This window comes from Rhinolophus ferrumequinum, chromosome 11 (assembly GCF_004115265.2).
Source record: "Rhinolophus ferrumequinum isolate MPI-CBG mRhiFer1 chromosome 11, mRhiFer1_v1.p, whole genome shotgun sequence".
NCBI lineage: Eukaryota > Metazoa > Chordata > Mammalia > Chiroptera > Rhinolophidae > Rhinolophus > Rhinolophus ferrumequinum.
Window position 1 is genome coordinate 56,456,607 of NC_046294.1, and position 14,538 is coordinate 56,471,144.

Consider the following 14,538-nt stretch of genomic DNA (forward strand, 5'->3'; position numbering starts at 1 on the left):
CTCCTACTCCCATCCTGCGGAGCATACATATTCCTACAGCAAGATCTCATTTCAGTGCATGTTAAAAGTATCGCTAAAGAGGGGAAGAAAGAAGATATGTGTGGTGTTAAATTGAAAAGTGAAGAAAAATGAACTAAAGTTTGAGGGCTTGCTATGTGCTAGGCATTTTATATATGTCTGTCTTCTTCAGGTCATTGAGGTAAACATATGTACAGACATCACAAAGGGAGCCTGCTGGTTTTGAAAGCAAAAAGGAGAAAAATTATGTCAATGTCATAAATCATTGGAATAATTCAGAATATTTATTTTTCATATTCTCCACTGAGGGCACAGACAACTTAATACCTCTCTGTAGTATTTGGCAGATGTTTGTCGAATGAATAGGGATTTTTCCCATGCCCTAAAGTAGTGGTTCTTTGGGTCCAGGGACCACTTAGAATGTTAGAAAAGCTATGGACCCATCTAGGATGTCATCTCCATTATACACAAAAAAGAAACAGCCAAGTCCCTCTCATCACCCTAACCATCTATATTTGGAATGTTTTCAGCCCCTCTGCAATCCCTTCATGTGCCTCCAGGTTAAGAACTCAGCCCTTGAAACATTTCTGAGTATCTGATCACCCTAGAAGAATTGTTCCACTAACTTACAATGCTACCATCCTTTTTTGGTCCTTTATAGATTATGGAAAATCACACTATGCCTCCTATTTACTAATGGTCATGTTCAGTTTTCTTTTTATGAGCAGAGATTGTATTCAACATGTTTTAGGTTCATTAATGTGCTACAACCAAAGGATCAATATCACATACTTTATCTTTTTAAGGTTTTTGAAGGAGGAATTACGCAATTTTACAGATGAAGAAATTAAGATTTGTCCCAAAGCTTAGCTTATGTAATATATCTCTAGCTTTCTAGATGGAATGATTTTTATTTCTATTTTTACCTCTCCCCATTCAGAAACCCGCTTAAAATACTGTTAGGCCAGTGTCCTCATCAGTGAATTTTTTTCTGGGTAGACAAAGATGATGAAAAATTGTTCTTGTCTCAGAGTGGAGGGGAATGACATGTAAAACAAATACAGTTGACCCTTGAACAATGCCGGGCAGGGGTGTCGACTTCCTGCGCGGAGTAAAATCCAAGTATAACTACAGTTGGCTCTCCACACACAGGGATTCCCAACCGGGGAGTTGACCCTTGAAAAACGGGTTTGAACTGTGCAGGTCAATTGGAAAAAATCTGCATATAACGTGGACCCGCATTGTTCAAGTTTCAACTGTATTTTAAATAATTCCAAATATGACATGAGAACTACCCCCATGAAGTTTTGAGGGTCAAACTGGTTAAAGGAAAAGTAAATGTGAAAACTCTACCTTTACCTTGATATAAAATCCTTAGGAACTAATATAATCCTAAAAACTAGAAACTTCCCTCTTCTCCAATAGTGTCCCTTTTATACATGACAGCAAGACTGCATCTCACCAGGCTTGTGATGGAAGAAACTCCAGTTGTTTACTATTATTGTTATTAAACTGGAAAACGGAGTTGTTGATCAAATGGAGTAATGTTTTGAGCATTTCCTCTGTGCCAGGGGCTTTTTAATTTACACAAAAGCTTTCTGGGTGGCAAGTGAGAGAGTCTCCATTTTTCACTTACCCCAGGCTACACAGTTATAGCTAACATTTGATCTCTTCCTATAAGCAAAGTTTTATTCAGAAGTTTCTCAATATTTATAACAACTCCATAAAATACTGTTAATACTGTCATCCCTAATTTATCAATAAGAAAATGGAAATGTAAAGAGATCAGACGATTTGTCCAACTCTGGCTGATTTTACTCCAAAGTCTGTACTTCATTCCAATATGCTACCAAAGCTTCTAGCATTAATTATCCTTAATCATTGTTTTCTGCACAGTAAGTGACTGTCCCTGGAGAGGAGTTACTAAGAGAGAGATTAAGGGGAGTTACTGGGCCATTTTTGAGAACAGTGGTGCCTTTCCCTGCAAACAAGTTTTCTGTGAAATCAGGTTGGAAGGATAAAGAAAGCTGAGGAAGGTGGAGGTGGCGTGGTTGAGCCTGTTCAGGAACTGATTACATCTGAGCCTCTGGCCCTTTTGCCTGCCAGCTGACTCAGAGTGGGCAGATGGGCCAGAGCCCAGGCAGGTTGATTTCATGGGTTGTATACTTCAAAGAATCTGATTCCTGGCACTGCTATGCACATTGCTTTTCAGAGGGCGCAGTCTTCCAGATGAGGGAACAGGATGGTCTCCATGAAGTGTTTGCGAAAGACCTAGGCAAGGCAGTGTTTACTCTAAATCCAAATACATACAGCTTTGTTCTAGTCCTAAGCATGACTGAAAATCTAGTCCTACACTCTAAGTATTCCTCTGCAGTAAATACGGCGGTTAAGAATATAGGCCTGAGAGTCAGATTCTAATCTTGGCTCTACCACTCAACTGTGGATAACTAGGCCTCAGTTTTCTCATGTGTGAAATGGGAATTAAGGTAGTACCTACTTCATATTGTTGTGAAGATTAAACATATATAAAGCATGTATACCATACTACCTGAGGCATAGTAAACACTTGAAAAGTTACTCATTATTATTCTATGAAAACTCACATTTTATAAGAGAATCCCAGGGCTTAAACAAAATAAATTAATTGGTTCATCATTCTTTCAGTTAATATACACTGAAAAGGTATTATTGTGCTGGGTGGGAGGGATGGAGAAAACAGTATAACTTCCATTGAACACCTAAAATGAGCCATATATATATGTATATATACAGAGGGTGCCAAAAAAATGTATACACATTTTAAGAAAGGAAAAAACTGTATTAAAATTATGCTGATGGTAACCACTTTGAGCACCTTTTGTAATTACAGAAGTCAAACGTGACTTTTATTCATCTTTTGTTATCAGTGTACATTGAGTATTACAATTTTTTTTTTTTTTTTTTTTTTAGATTTTATTGGGGAAGGGGAACAGGACTTTATTGGGGAACAGTACTTCCAGGCCTCTTTTCCAAGTCAAGTTGTTGTCCTTTCAATCTTAGTTGTGGAGGGTGCCGTTCAGCTTCAAGTTGTTGTCCTTTCAGTCTTAGTTGTGTCGGGCGCAGCTCAGCTCCAGATCCAGTTGCCGTTGCTAGTTGCAGGGGGCACATCCCACCATCCCTTGCGGCAGTTGAACCGGCAACCTTGTGGTTGAGAGGATGCACTCCAACCAACTGAGCCATCCGGGAGCTCAGCAGCAGCTCAGCTCAAGGTGCCGTGTTCAATCTTAGTTGCAGGGGGCAGAGCCCACCATCCCTTGCGGGAGTCGAGGAATCGAACTGGCAACCTTGCGGTTGAGAGCCCACTGGCCCATGTGGGAATCGAACCGGCAGCCTTCGGAGTAAGGAGCATGGAGCTCTAACCGCCTGAGCCACCGGGCCGGCCCCAAGAGTATTACAATTTTAATACAGTTTTTTCTTTCTAAAAATGTGTATACATTTTTTTTGGCACCCTCTGTATATATATCAATATCCAGACACTTCTGATTACAGCGAACTACTGTTTGAGCAACGTTGACCAAGTGTCCATTTGTATATATATATTTTTGGCACCCCCGGTATGTACAGAGGGTGCCAAAAGAATGTATAGACATTTTAAGAAAGGAAAAAACTGAATTACTTGTAATAATATATACTGATAACAAAAGATGAATACAAGTCACGATTGACTTCTGCAATTACAAGAGGTGCTCAAAGTAGTTACCATCAGCGTCCAGACACTTCTGATTATAGTGAACTACTGCTTGAGCATTGATAACATCTGTTAAAATGTGTATACAATTTTTTGACATATATATATATTTTTTTTCTTTTTTCCCCCACTGAGTTCTTTCAGGAAATTGATTTTTATTCTTCAAACACCAAACTTACATGTAGTATAGGCAGGAACTCAGGGGCAGATGTCTTTGTGAATAGCATTTTGCTCTGTCATTCCTAAGAACTATTAGAGAAATGGCTTAAGCTAAGGAGTGTGGGTTTGGAATCGGGGCACAATAGTGGTGAGCCAAATATTGTTTAAAATATGTTGTTTCATTTACTGTTCACAGAAACCCTATGAAGTATTTTCCCACTTTATAGATGAGACCCTAGGTTGAGAGAGATTTAGTTACATGCCTAAGATCATATAGTCAGCACTAATTCCAAAGCCTGTGAATAAGATAGCCTTTATCCCCACCAGAGCATGTTATTCAGCAGGCAAGCAGACACGTAAACACAAATCTACATTCAAAATACTGTTATTGAGGTTTACACTAGGTGCTTGAGAGCACAGAGCAGGGAAGGTAAACTCGGGGTGGGGGGAGGTGGTAAATGTAGTCCCCTTCCCAGAAATGAATGTTAATAGTGGGGCTTCAGGCGGGAATGAGGTAGGGGCTTTTGCTGGTAAAGGAGTTAAAAGAGGTCTTTCTGGGTTTCCTCAAGTCACACTGAAAGACAGGGATTAGAAGAAGGGCTTTCTGGAATTCCTCAAGTCGATATGACTGTCTTTTAGATCTAGCATTATAATTGCAGCAAATGTTATAGTAGCAAAGAAACTGTCTCCACAGAGACCAGATTATGTTGTTTACTTAAGGTGAGATGGTGGGGGTTATTATATAAATAATGTCTCTCTACATCAGAATCATCTGTACCTTCTTGGGCTTTGGGACTGAACCTAATATAGTAATAGCAACTAACTCATTGCAGGGTCATTATGTACTAGTCACAGCTGTGTTCAGAGGCCAGAACCCTTAGCTGGAGATAGAGGAACGGCTTTGTCTAAGTCAGTACATCAGTAACCCCCTTATTCATGGTTTCACTTTCCATGGTTTCAGTTGCTTGCTGTTAACTGTGGTCTGAAAATATTAAATGGAAAATTCCAGAAATAAACAATTCATAAGTTTTAAACTGTGCGCCACTCTGAGTCGTATGATAAAATCTCGCTCCTTTCTGCTCCATCCTGCTGGGGATGTGAATCATCCCGTTGTCCAGCGTATCCATGCTGTATACACTACACCCTCATTAGCTGCTTAGTAGCCGGCTTTGTTATCAGATCTACTGTCCCAGTATCGCAGTGCTTCTGTTCAAGTAACCCTTGTAGTAACCTAACGCTATGTCACGATGCCTACATCATTTACTTCACTTCATCTCATCACAAGGCATTGTATCATCTCACATCATCACAAAAAGGATAACTACAGTACAATAAGATATTCTGAGATAGACCACATTCACATAACTATTACAGTATATTGTTATAAGTATTCTATTTTATTATTGGTTATTGTTGTTAATCTCTTACTTTGCCTAATTTATAAATTAAATTTTATACTTTATGTATGCATAGGAAAGAAACATAATATATATATATAGGATTCAGTACCATTTGCAGTTTTAGTCATCAGCTGGGGTCTTGGGCTATATCTCCTGTGGACAACTATATATATGTGTGTATATGTATGTGTGTGTTGTGTATATATACATATACACACACAGAGAGTGTATATGCCAGAGAGAGAGAGAGAGATTACTAGTATATGATGCCCATTTTGAAATGTAGGTAAAATCAAGAATTCTAAGAGATGAAATGAAGTTGAAATAAACTATTTCACCTCAAGGCAAAATACATACTTAGGATTCTATGTTTGTTATTAATAGTGGACATAAATTAATATTTCAAATAGGCTACTTAATAGTCTGGAATTTTTTTGTTGTTCAGCTTCTCTGATTTGATTAAATCATAATTGTATTTAATCTCATAAAGTGACTGATACTAAGTAGAAGTATCAGTTCTGCCTTTTTTTTTTGTCCTTCAATTCACAGGTGGTTGTTTTTTTCAGCAATCTTTTTAAACCAGTTGCTCATTTTGTGAGATTTAGCTTAGTGAAAATTAGATTTAAAAAAAAGTCCATAAATCCTTTTTTGAACTGCCACATGTCACTAAATACTGAAAGTGAAAAAAACCTCCATTCATACCTCACATGACAAATAATCATCAAATAGGGACAGTGTGGGGATGCCAAGTTCAATCCATATTAATAGAGGTTAATTTTCTTTCTTTCTATATTGAAATTACAAAAATTCTTACCACACCTCAGTGGATGTCTTGCATGCCTCTAGTGTGAGCACACTCCACTTTGGAGATCTGTAGCTTAAGCAACAGAACCTGTAGGGATGAAATGGTAATAACCAATCCCATATTTAGCAATGATTGGTCCAGATTCATTTATCAGTGACAAATGGAAAGAGTACAGTTGACTTCCAAGGAAATCAGAAGAGCTGAGTGCAGCTGAACCTTTGAGAGTGTGGCCTGTCTGTACCAAGATAGAACCTACATTTTTTGAATGCCTCCAACAAACACATTCTAATTTTTAAGAAAATGGACCTTGTCAGATGTACTTAGATTTAATCCCAGCTCGGCTATTTATTAAGATGCAATTTTGGGGAAGCAGAAACCTCTTGGAGTCTGTTTCTCATCTCTGAAATAAGGATGATTGATACAGTACCTACCCCACTGAGAAGAAGAGTTTAACGTGATACTGTTGAACCCTCATTATGTGCACAGAGATGCTGAACTAAACTCTTTACAAAAATCTATTTAATTGTCATCATATACTAGTGTGGTGCAGGCTAACTAGTTGTTCACCAAAACATTTCCTTTTTCCTCTTGGGCACACAAAAGATCATTTCCTGGCCTCCCTTGCAGCCACATTTCTATGTTCTGGCCAATGAAATACGAGCAGAAGTGGTCAACACCATGTCCATACCTGACCCATGAAACTTTCCCTTGAAATTCTCCATGTTCTCTTTCCTCATCTGTCAGAGGATCCAGCAGAACCATTACATGCAAGGGCCTCTCCCTTCCTCCCTGCGCCTCCAACCTGCATTGGACTGTGATGTGAGCTAGAAATAAGCTCTTATTGTCATTGAGATATAGGGGTTGTTTGTTTAACAGTAAGTGTACCCTGACTAATCTAACAAAGTTTGACAAGAACCTAGAAAAGGGAGAGATAAATTGTTTACAGTGTCTGACACATGATGTACAATAAAAAGGGTGACTAACCTCATTGACTTAAGAAAAAAATTACTTTGTGAGATAGCGTATAAGCAAATATCTGTAAAAGTTTTTTAGGTAAAGTCTGAGAAAATGTCAGGAATCACTGATATACACTCCAGTTTCCAAAACTTTTCATAGACACCACTGGGAATACCTCAAGGAATGGAGATACCACCCCCACTGTACCTCATGCTCTATAGCCTGATAAATCAGGTCAACACATTTCTCTAAGTTTTATAAAAATACCTAACAAGTACGAATACTTTTTTTTTATACTGCATTGGGAATCCTTCCTCCATCCTGATGAGGTGTTTCTGTTTATTTAAATCTGAGAACTGAAATGTGTACTTTAGATTTCTCTCTCAAGTTAGTCTCTATATAATCAAGAGTTTCCTTCACTCTAACACATTTTCTGGACATTACAGTACTTGGCTGCAGCCATATTTTTATCTTGAGAAATTGAATTCCCGTCATTTGGATTACTCTTGGTCTCTGAATGATCTCACGCCATATTTTTTATCTAGCAACTATTACCGTGTTTTCCTCTCTTTCTCTTTCGTGCTTATTTGCAAAATTGATTCCCTGTGGAATTGCATGAGTAGCTGCTTAGCCTCTTGGCTTCACATTTTCTCCTCAAATGCAGATGAATCATTTCTTGTTCACTTTGGTGAATCAGGGTATTAGCACAGCCTCTCTCAAAACCAGCTGCTGTTACCCTTATCACGCTCCTCCCCTCAATCTTGTTTTTGAAACATTCAGGAACGGGGCAATTGGTTTTGAAGCCTTGAAAAAATGTCCACAGAAGCTATGTGGCTTAGAGGAAACAAACAGGCTTTGTGTTCAGACAGACCTGATTTCCAGCCCTGGCATAGCCACCAACTAGCTCTATGTGACATTGGTCAGCTGTTCAACTTGTTAGGAGTCACAAGTACCGTAACATGGAGATAGGAAAACCCACTTTGTAAGATTGATGAGAAAACCCACTTCACAAAGGTAAATGGGATGTATAGGCCAATTTCATTTTTGAATATGGATACAAAAATCTTAAATAAAATACTAGGAAACCAAATCTAAAATGTACATCATAACCATGTATTTATATCAGGAATATAAGATTGATTTAATATTTAAAAATATCAAAAATGTAATTTATACATTAACTGATTGATGAGATAAACACATATAGTTATTTCAACACATGCAGAAATATTTTTATAAAATTCAACATCCATTCATAAAAAGAAAACTCTTGAAAAATTGGGAATAGAAGAGAACTTCTTAAACTGATATAGGACACCTATTTAAAAACTTATGGAAACAAAAACTTTCTTACGTTGATAAAGGATAACTTAAAAGTATACTAAATTGTTAAAAGATGGAAAATATCTCTTTGAGATCGAGAATAAGGCTTATATTATTCACCATTGTCCTGGAGGTCCTTGCCAGCTCAGTAAAGCAAGAAAAATATATAAATAAAACGTATTAAGGATTTGAAAGGAAGAAAGAAAATCCCAAAACAACTACATATAAATTCTTAGATATAATAAGAGCTTAGAAAGTTTATTGAGTACAAGACTAATGTACAAAAGCAATTGCATTTTTATATACCAGCCATAAATCGTTTCTTAAGGTATCTGAAATAGACAACTTATAATAGCATTGAAAATATCAAGTACCTAGGAAAACTGTAACAAAGGATGAGACTATCTCCAGGAAGAAGACTAAAACTCTATTCAGAGATATCAAAGAAGACGTAAATAAACGGAGAAATATTCCATGTTCAGACTGTCTCCTTCACCCCGCTTCTTACTGCTCTGGAACCCAAGTCTCGGTGCCTCAGAAACCCTCTGGCCTCCAGTTCTTTGTTACTGTAAACAAATGTCTGTATAAAAAGGAAGAACTGAAACTCTGCATAGGAATAGTCCTGATAGTCTCCACACTGTCGTGTCCAATCTGGGACACAAGCTCACTGTCGCCAGCTCTGATGGCAAGGAACACTCTACTGGGGCTGCATGGTGGACTCTGATCTTTGAGTGTTCTAGGGAAGCCCAGCTCATCTCCAAAATGAAGAATAATAAGCGTTTATAGAAAGGTTACTGTATTCAAATCACATTCCTTTTTTTGACCCTTACTACAAGCCCATCCAGAAAAGGTTTGTATTACCCCATTTCATACCATGTTTCCCCGAAAATAAGACCAGATCTTATATTAATTTTTGCTCCATTAGGGCTTATTTTCAGGGGATGTCTTATTTTTTCATGTACAACAATCTACATTTATTCAAATATAGTCAGGTCATCTTCTTCTGAAACATTGTCATAACACACTAAATGTGTCCGTCTGGCTGATGATCTTAACTGTGGCTTATTTACGGGATAGGTCTTATTTTTGGGGAAACATGGTACAGTGCCCCTGGAATCTCTTAGAATGAGTTTTGTGTGAGCAAGAGTAATTCCATTTTGGACATGCACAAAGAACTTAGCACACAATGCCCAGGGAGCCACCTGGTTGCCCTGGTAATTGGGTGTAATCCGCTATACCCCGAAGGTCTGCTACTGAAGATACGAAGATGTCAGGGTTGCCGGCTGGCTGCCCCAATAAGGTGACGTCAGGAAGGCACTCAGAGCTGCATAAGAACTGAGGACTTTTGCAGCTCAGAGAGTTGGTCTCAACTGAGAGGTGACAATGCTGCCACTCTGCTCCGCTCCGTTTGGACTGAATCTCTCTCTGCTGGACCGACCTCCAGGACCAGTCACCCTTCTTCACTCCAGCAGGACTCTGACTTTGGGACTGGTTCGTTACTCTGTTTTACCCAATTATTGTATTACGGTGTGTGCTTCACTGTTTGGTGTGTTGAAGGTTGATGTTTGAGTAAGGAGCATATTGAAAGGCATTTAAGATCTTGCGTGCTCTGTTCTTCCTTTGTGTCATGGCTACAGCGGAGGCTTCAGTCAGTGCCAGGTAGATCCTAGGGGTCTGAGAATCTCTCGAGGGTTAGTCCTCCTGACTTGCAGAAAGAGACTGCAGCACAGACTGTGAGCCTAGCAGTCACTCGTGACAACATGTGAGAAAGCTGAGGCTCTTCAAGGTTAATGACAGTCATGGAGACGGGACTCAAACCCAGGGCTTTTGACATCAAACTAAAAACATTCTCTTCCATAAAAACAGTATATTTTTGAGAGCAGCCCTGTCCTACCACATTCATCAGGACACATGCACTGTCTGATGGATTCTTGAGTCTTTTGACTAGGCAAATCTTTTCCTGATACTCTAACAACTGAGAGTCTGTCAGCATTATATTTTTACATCTTACCAAGGAAAGAGAAGGTCAGAAGAAAGAAGAGAGAAAGGAAGGGACTTTACAGTATTCGCCACACAAATTGTTAGTTGATTTTTGTAGACCAGCCTAAACTTCCTTTCCTTTATCTGTAAAGTGAGATGACAGATTTCTCTCTCCCAGCTTTTGAGGATTAACTAAAGTAAAATATGAAAGAGGCTTAGCACCGTGTCTAGCACAGAGTATCTATTTGCTCAATAAATGCTAGTTATGGTTACTGGCAACTACTACACCAGCAGAGGATAATCCTAGGGGCTTTACAACGAAACAGAGCATCTCCCAGATCAGGGCAGAGGAAGCACAACACCAGACTGACGGCAGCCTCTTTTTGCGAGGTCTTTTGCGTTGTTCTTGAAGAGACATCCTTTCCCTGGAGAACTACAGTGGGGAAGAAGACCCTCAGGAGCGCTCTAAGTGTTTTTGGTTCTCAGCATGGAATTCACAAGGGAAGCTATGTTGTTTCAGACATCTCCTTTGTTCATTCTTTTTTATCCAATAGACCTTTACTGAAGAGCCAGCTATGTACCAGGCACTATACTAGTCACCGAAAATGGAGAGAAATATGACGTCTGACAATTAAGTTTGCGAACTCATTCTGGAAAAAGTGCTACATACCTCACTGCTGAATATAACTATGGTCACCTTCGAAGTACTCCCCTTGGGAAGCTATGCACTGATTCCAGCACCTAGTCCACCCTTGAAAGCAATTTTGGAACTCTTTCTGGAACGGCCATCAGAGCTGTCATCGTATTACTTTTGACATCCTAAATGTCATCAAAATGTCTTCTTTTCAATATTTCCTTGATCTTCCGGAAAAGAAAGAAGTCACTGGGGGCCAGATCAGGTGAGTAGAGAGGGTGTTCCAATACAGTTATTTGTTTACTGGCTAAAAACTCCCTCATAGACTGCCGTGTGAGAGGTGCATTGTTGTGATGTAAGAGCCATGAATTGTTGGCAAAAAGTTGAGATTTCTTAACTTTTTCACGCAGCCTTTTCAGCACTTCCAAATAGTAAACTTGGTTAACTGTTTGTCCAGTTGATACAAATTCATAATGAATAATCCCTCAGATATCAAAAAAGGTTAGCAACATCATTGCAACAAGTTTGCGAACTTAATTGTCAGACCTCGAACATCACATGGAACTCTGTGCTGATTATCTGAGGCCTCACAGCTCTGGGGATCCAGGACTATTCATTTGGAGGAAGGGGGGGGGCCGACTACCAGGTATGGTGGGAAACGTATGAGCTTTGGCATCAGAGGGACTGAAGTTTCAATCAGGATGCTGCTTACTTTCTACATGAGCTTGACCAAATCCTTCGTATCTCTAAACCTCCTGTTAAATGGGAATGATATACTTACCATGAAGAGTTGTTATGAAAACTTAGTGGTGTCATTTATGTGAAATGCCTGGCCCTTAGTGGCTCATCCTTCTCAGAAAAATGATCTGGCCCTCTGCTCCTCTAACTTCCCCATGAAAAGTTGCATTTTTTTCTCTTTTGTGTTTTCTTTTTCCCTTTAAACCTGACCTTAATTTTGCTGTAAAATCTGCTCTCAAACATATAATGGTAATAAAATAAATGGAGAAGTGGGTAGGACACACAGTGTACTTTGCCCCCAACCAGGAAGCCACCCTCTCACTCCTTCCCACACAGCATCATTGTTTCAAGCACAGACTATGGCACTAGATCTCAAAGGCCAGTCGTCCTTAACTGTCCATAACCAAGCATTTCAGGCCATCTCTTCTTAGCACATCAAAAGGAGCACATTTGGTGCAGGTGGACTATTTCCACTTTTGCTCTTTATCTCTCAGTAAGTGGTCAGACTCTTCAGAGGGAAAAAGGATCTCATAAGGAAGTTGACTCTGAAGGAATGTTGAGTATGTCATTCTTGGGCTCCTGATGCATCAAGACAAATGTCCTTTGTCCTCTCCTGGATAGTGATGGCATTGCTTCTTTGTGTCTATTTGAATCCTGCTCTAAACACTAAGAAATTTGTCTTCTTCATTTATTTGCTTAATTGTTTATTCATTCATCATTCTGTAGACATTCATTTGACCAGCAGCTATGTTTCAGGGCTGTGCTAGATCTTGGGGAAATATCCGTGGGAAAGACAGATAGACTAGGTCCCTATCCTCATGAAGCTTACGTCCCACCAGGGTAGGTAGACACCACCTCTCAACAATATACACACTGAGGTGCAAAAAAAATTTATACAAGTGGACACTTTGGTCAACATTACTCAAGCAGTAGTTCAATGTAATCAGAAGTGTCTGGACGCTGATGGTAACCACTTTGAGCACTTCTTGTAATTGCAGAAGTCAAATGTGATTTGTATTCATCTTTTCTTACCAGTATACAGTAGTACCTCAGTTTTCAAACGTCTCTGTTGACGAACATTTTGGTTTACGAAGGCCATAAACCCGGAAGTAAATGCTTCAGTTTTTGAACACGCCTCGGAAGTTGAACATGTCACATGGCTTCTGCTGAGTGCAAGCTCCTGAGGCCTAGCTGTCGGTTGTTGAGTCCTGAGCACCCGCGCAACACGAGATGATATTTGGGCTTGTTTGGTGACTGTGTGCAATCAATCTGTGCTCAACTCATCTCAGGAGCTCTCTTGCAACCAATTTGTTTTTGTGACTGTGTGGAACTCAATGCATCAATCTGTGTTCATCTAATCTAAGTAGCCCTCTTGCAAATTTGTTTTTGTGACTGTGTGCAATCAATCTGTGTTCATGTCATCTCAGGAGCCCTCTGCCAATCACCCCTTGCTGTGAGGAATGGATAAAAGCTTCAAAGCCGAGAGAATCATTAACAGAACAACAATAGAGGTGAAGAAGGAAATTGTGTCTCTGGGAAAGTCCATGGTCTTGGAAGTGAGCAGTGATGATGTGGAAGAGTTAGTGGAGGACCACAAGACTGCACTCACCACAGGAGAACTTCAACACATTCTGAAGGAGCAGCAACAGGCGGCCGCTGAGGAATTGTCTTCGGAGGAGGAGGGAAGAAAAAGTATTTCTACTGCACTGATCAAAGCAATGTGTACAAAATGGGTTGAAGTGCAAATTTTTGTTGAAAAATATCACCCTGATAAGGCAGCTGTAAGTCATGCCACTAACACTTTCGATGATAATGCTAAGTCTCACGTTAGCAAATTTTAAAACATCGGAAAAAGCAAATGTCAGTTGAAAAATTTTTAGTGAGGAGAAGATCCAGTGAGTTTAAACCAGGTGTCAGTGGTGTAAAAAAATCAAGGGGAGGAATGGCAGGAAAGGAGTCACCTACAGTGATTATGGAAGAGGGCTACAGAACACCTGAGCAACACTCGCCTATTGTGATTATGGAAGAGGGCTACAGAACACCTGAAGAACAGTCACCTATTGTGATTATTGAAGGGGACCCACCATCCAAACTATGACTATCATCATTGCAGGTAAGAAAAAATTACATTTTCATTTTTATCATCTGCAGTACTGTTTTTACATTTTGTTTATTTATTATTGCCTTTACAGTACACTATATTGTGTTTATTGCTTTCCTTGTGTATCATTTTATGGATCTATGGTATCATTTTAGTATACGTGCTGCCGAAGCGAGCACAAGGATCTATGGTATCATTAGATAGTAAAATTCATGCTAAATTGCTGTTTTAGGGGTTGATTGTAAAGGACTGAAACGGATTAATCCATTTTGCATTACTTTCTATGGGAAATTGTGCCTCAGTTTTTGATCGTTTCAGAATTTGAACAGTCTTCTGGAACGGATTATGTTCGAAAACTGAGGTACTACTGTATATTGAGTATTACAATTTTAATACAGTTTTTCTTTCTTAAAATGTGTACACATTTTTTTGGTACCCTCTGTATATAAACACATATATATGTCATCAAATAAATGAATAAGAGGGCCGGCCCGGTGGCTCAGGCGGTTAGAGCTCCATGCTCCTAACTCTGAAGGCTGCCGGTTCGATTCCCACATGGGCCAGCGGGCTCTCAACCACAAGGTTGCCAGTTCGATTCCTCGACTCCCGCAAGGGATGGTGGGTTGTGCCCCCTGCAACTAGTAACGGCAACTAGACCTGGAGCTGAGCTGCGCCCTCCACAACTAAGACTGAAAG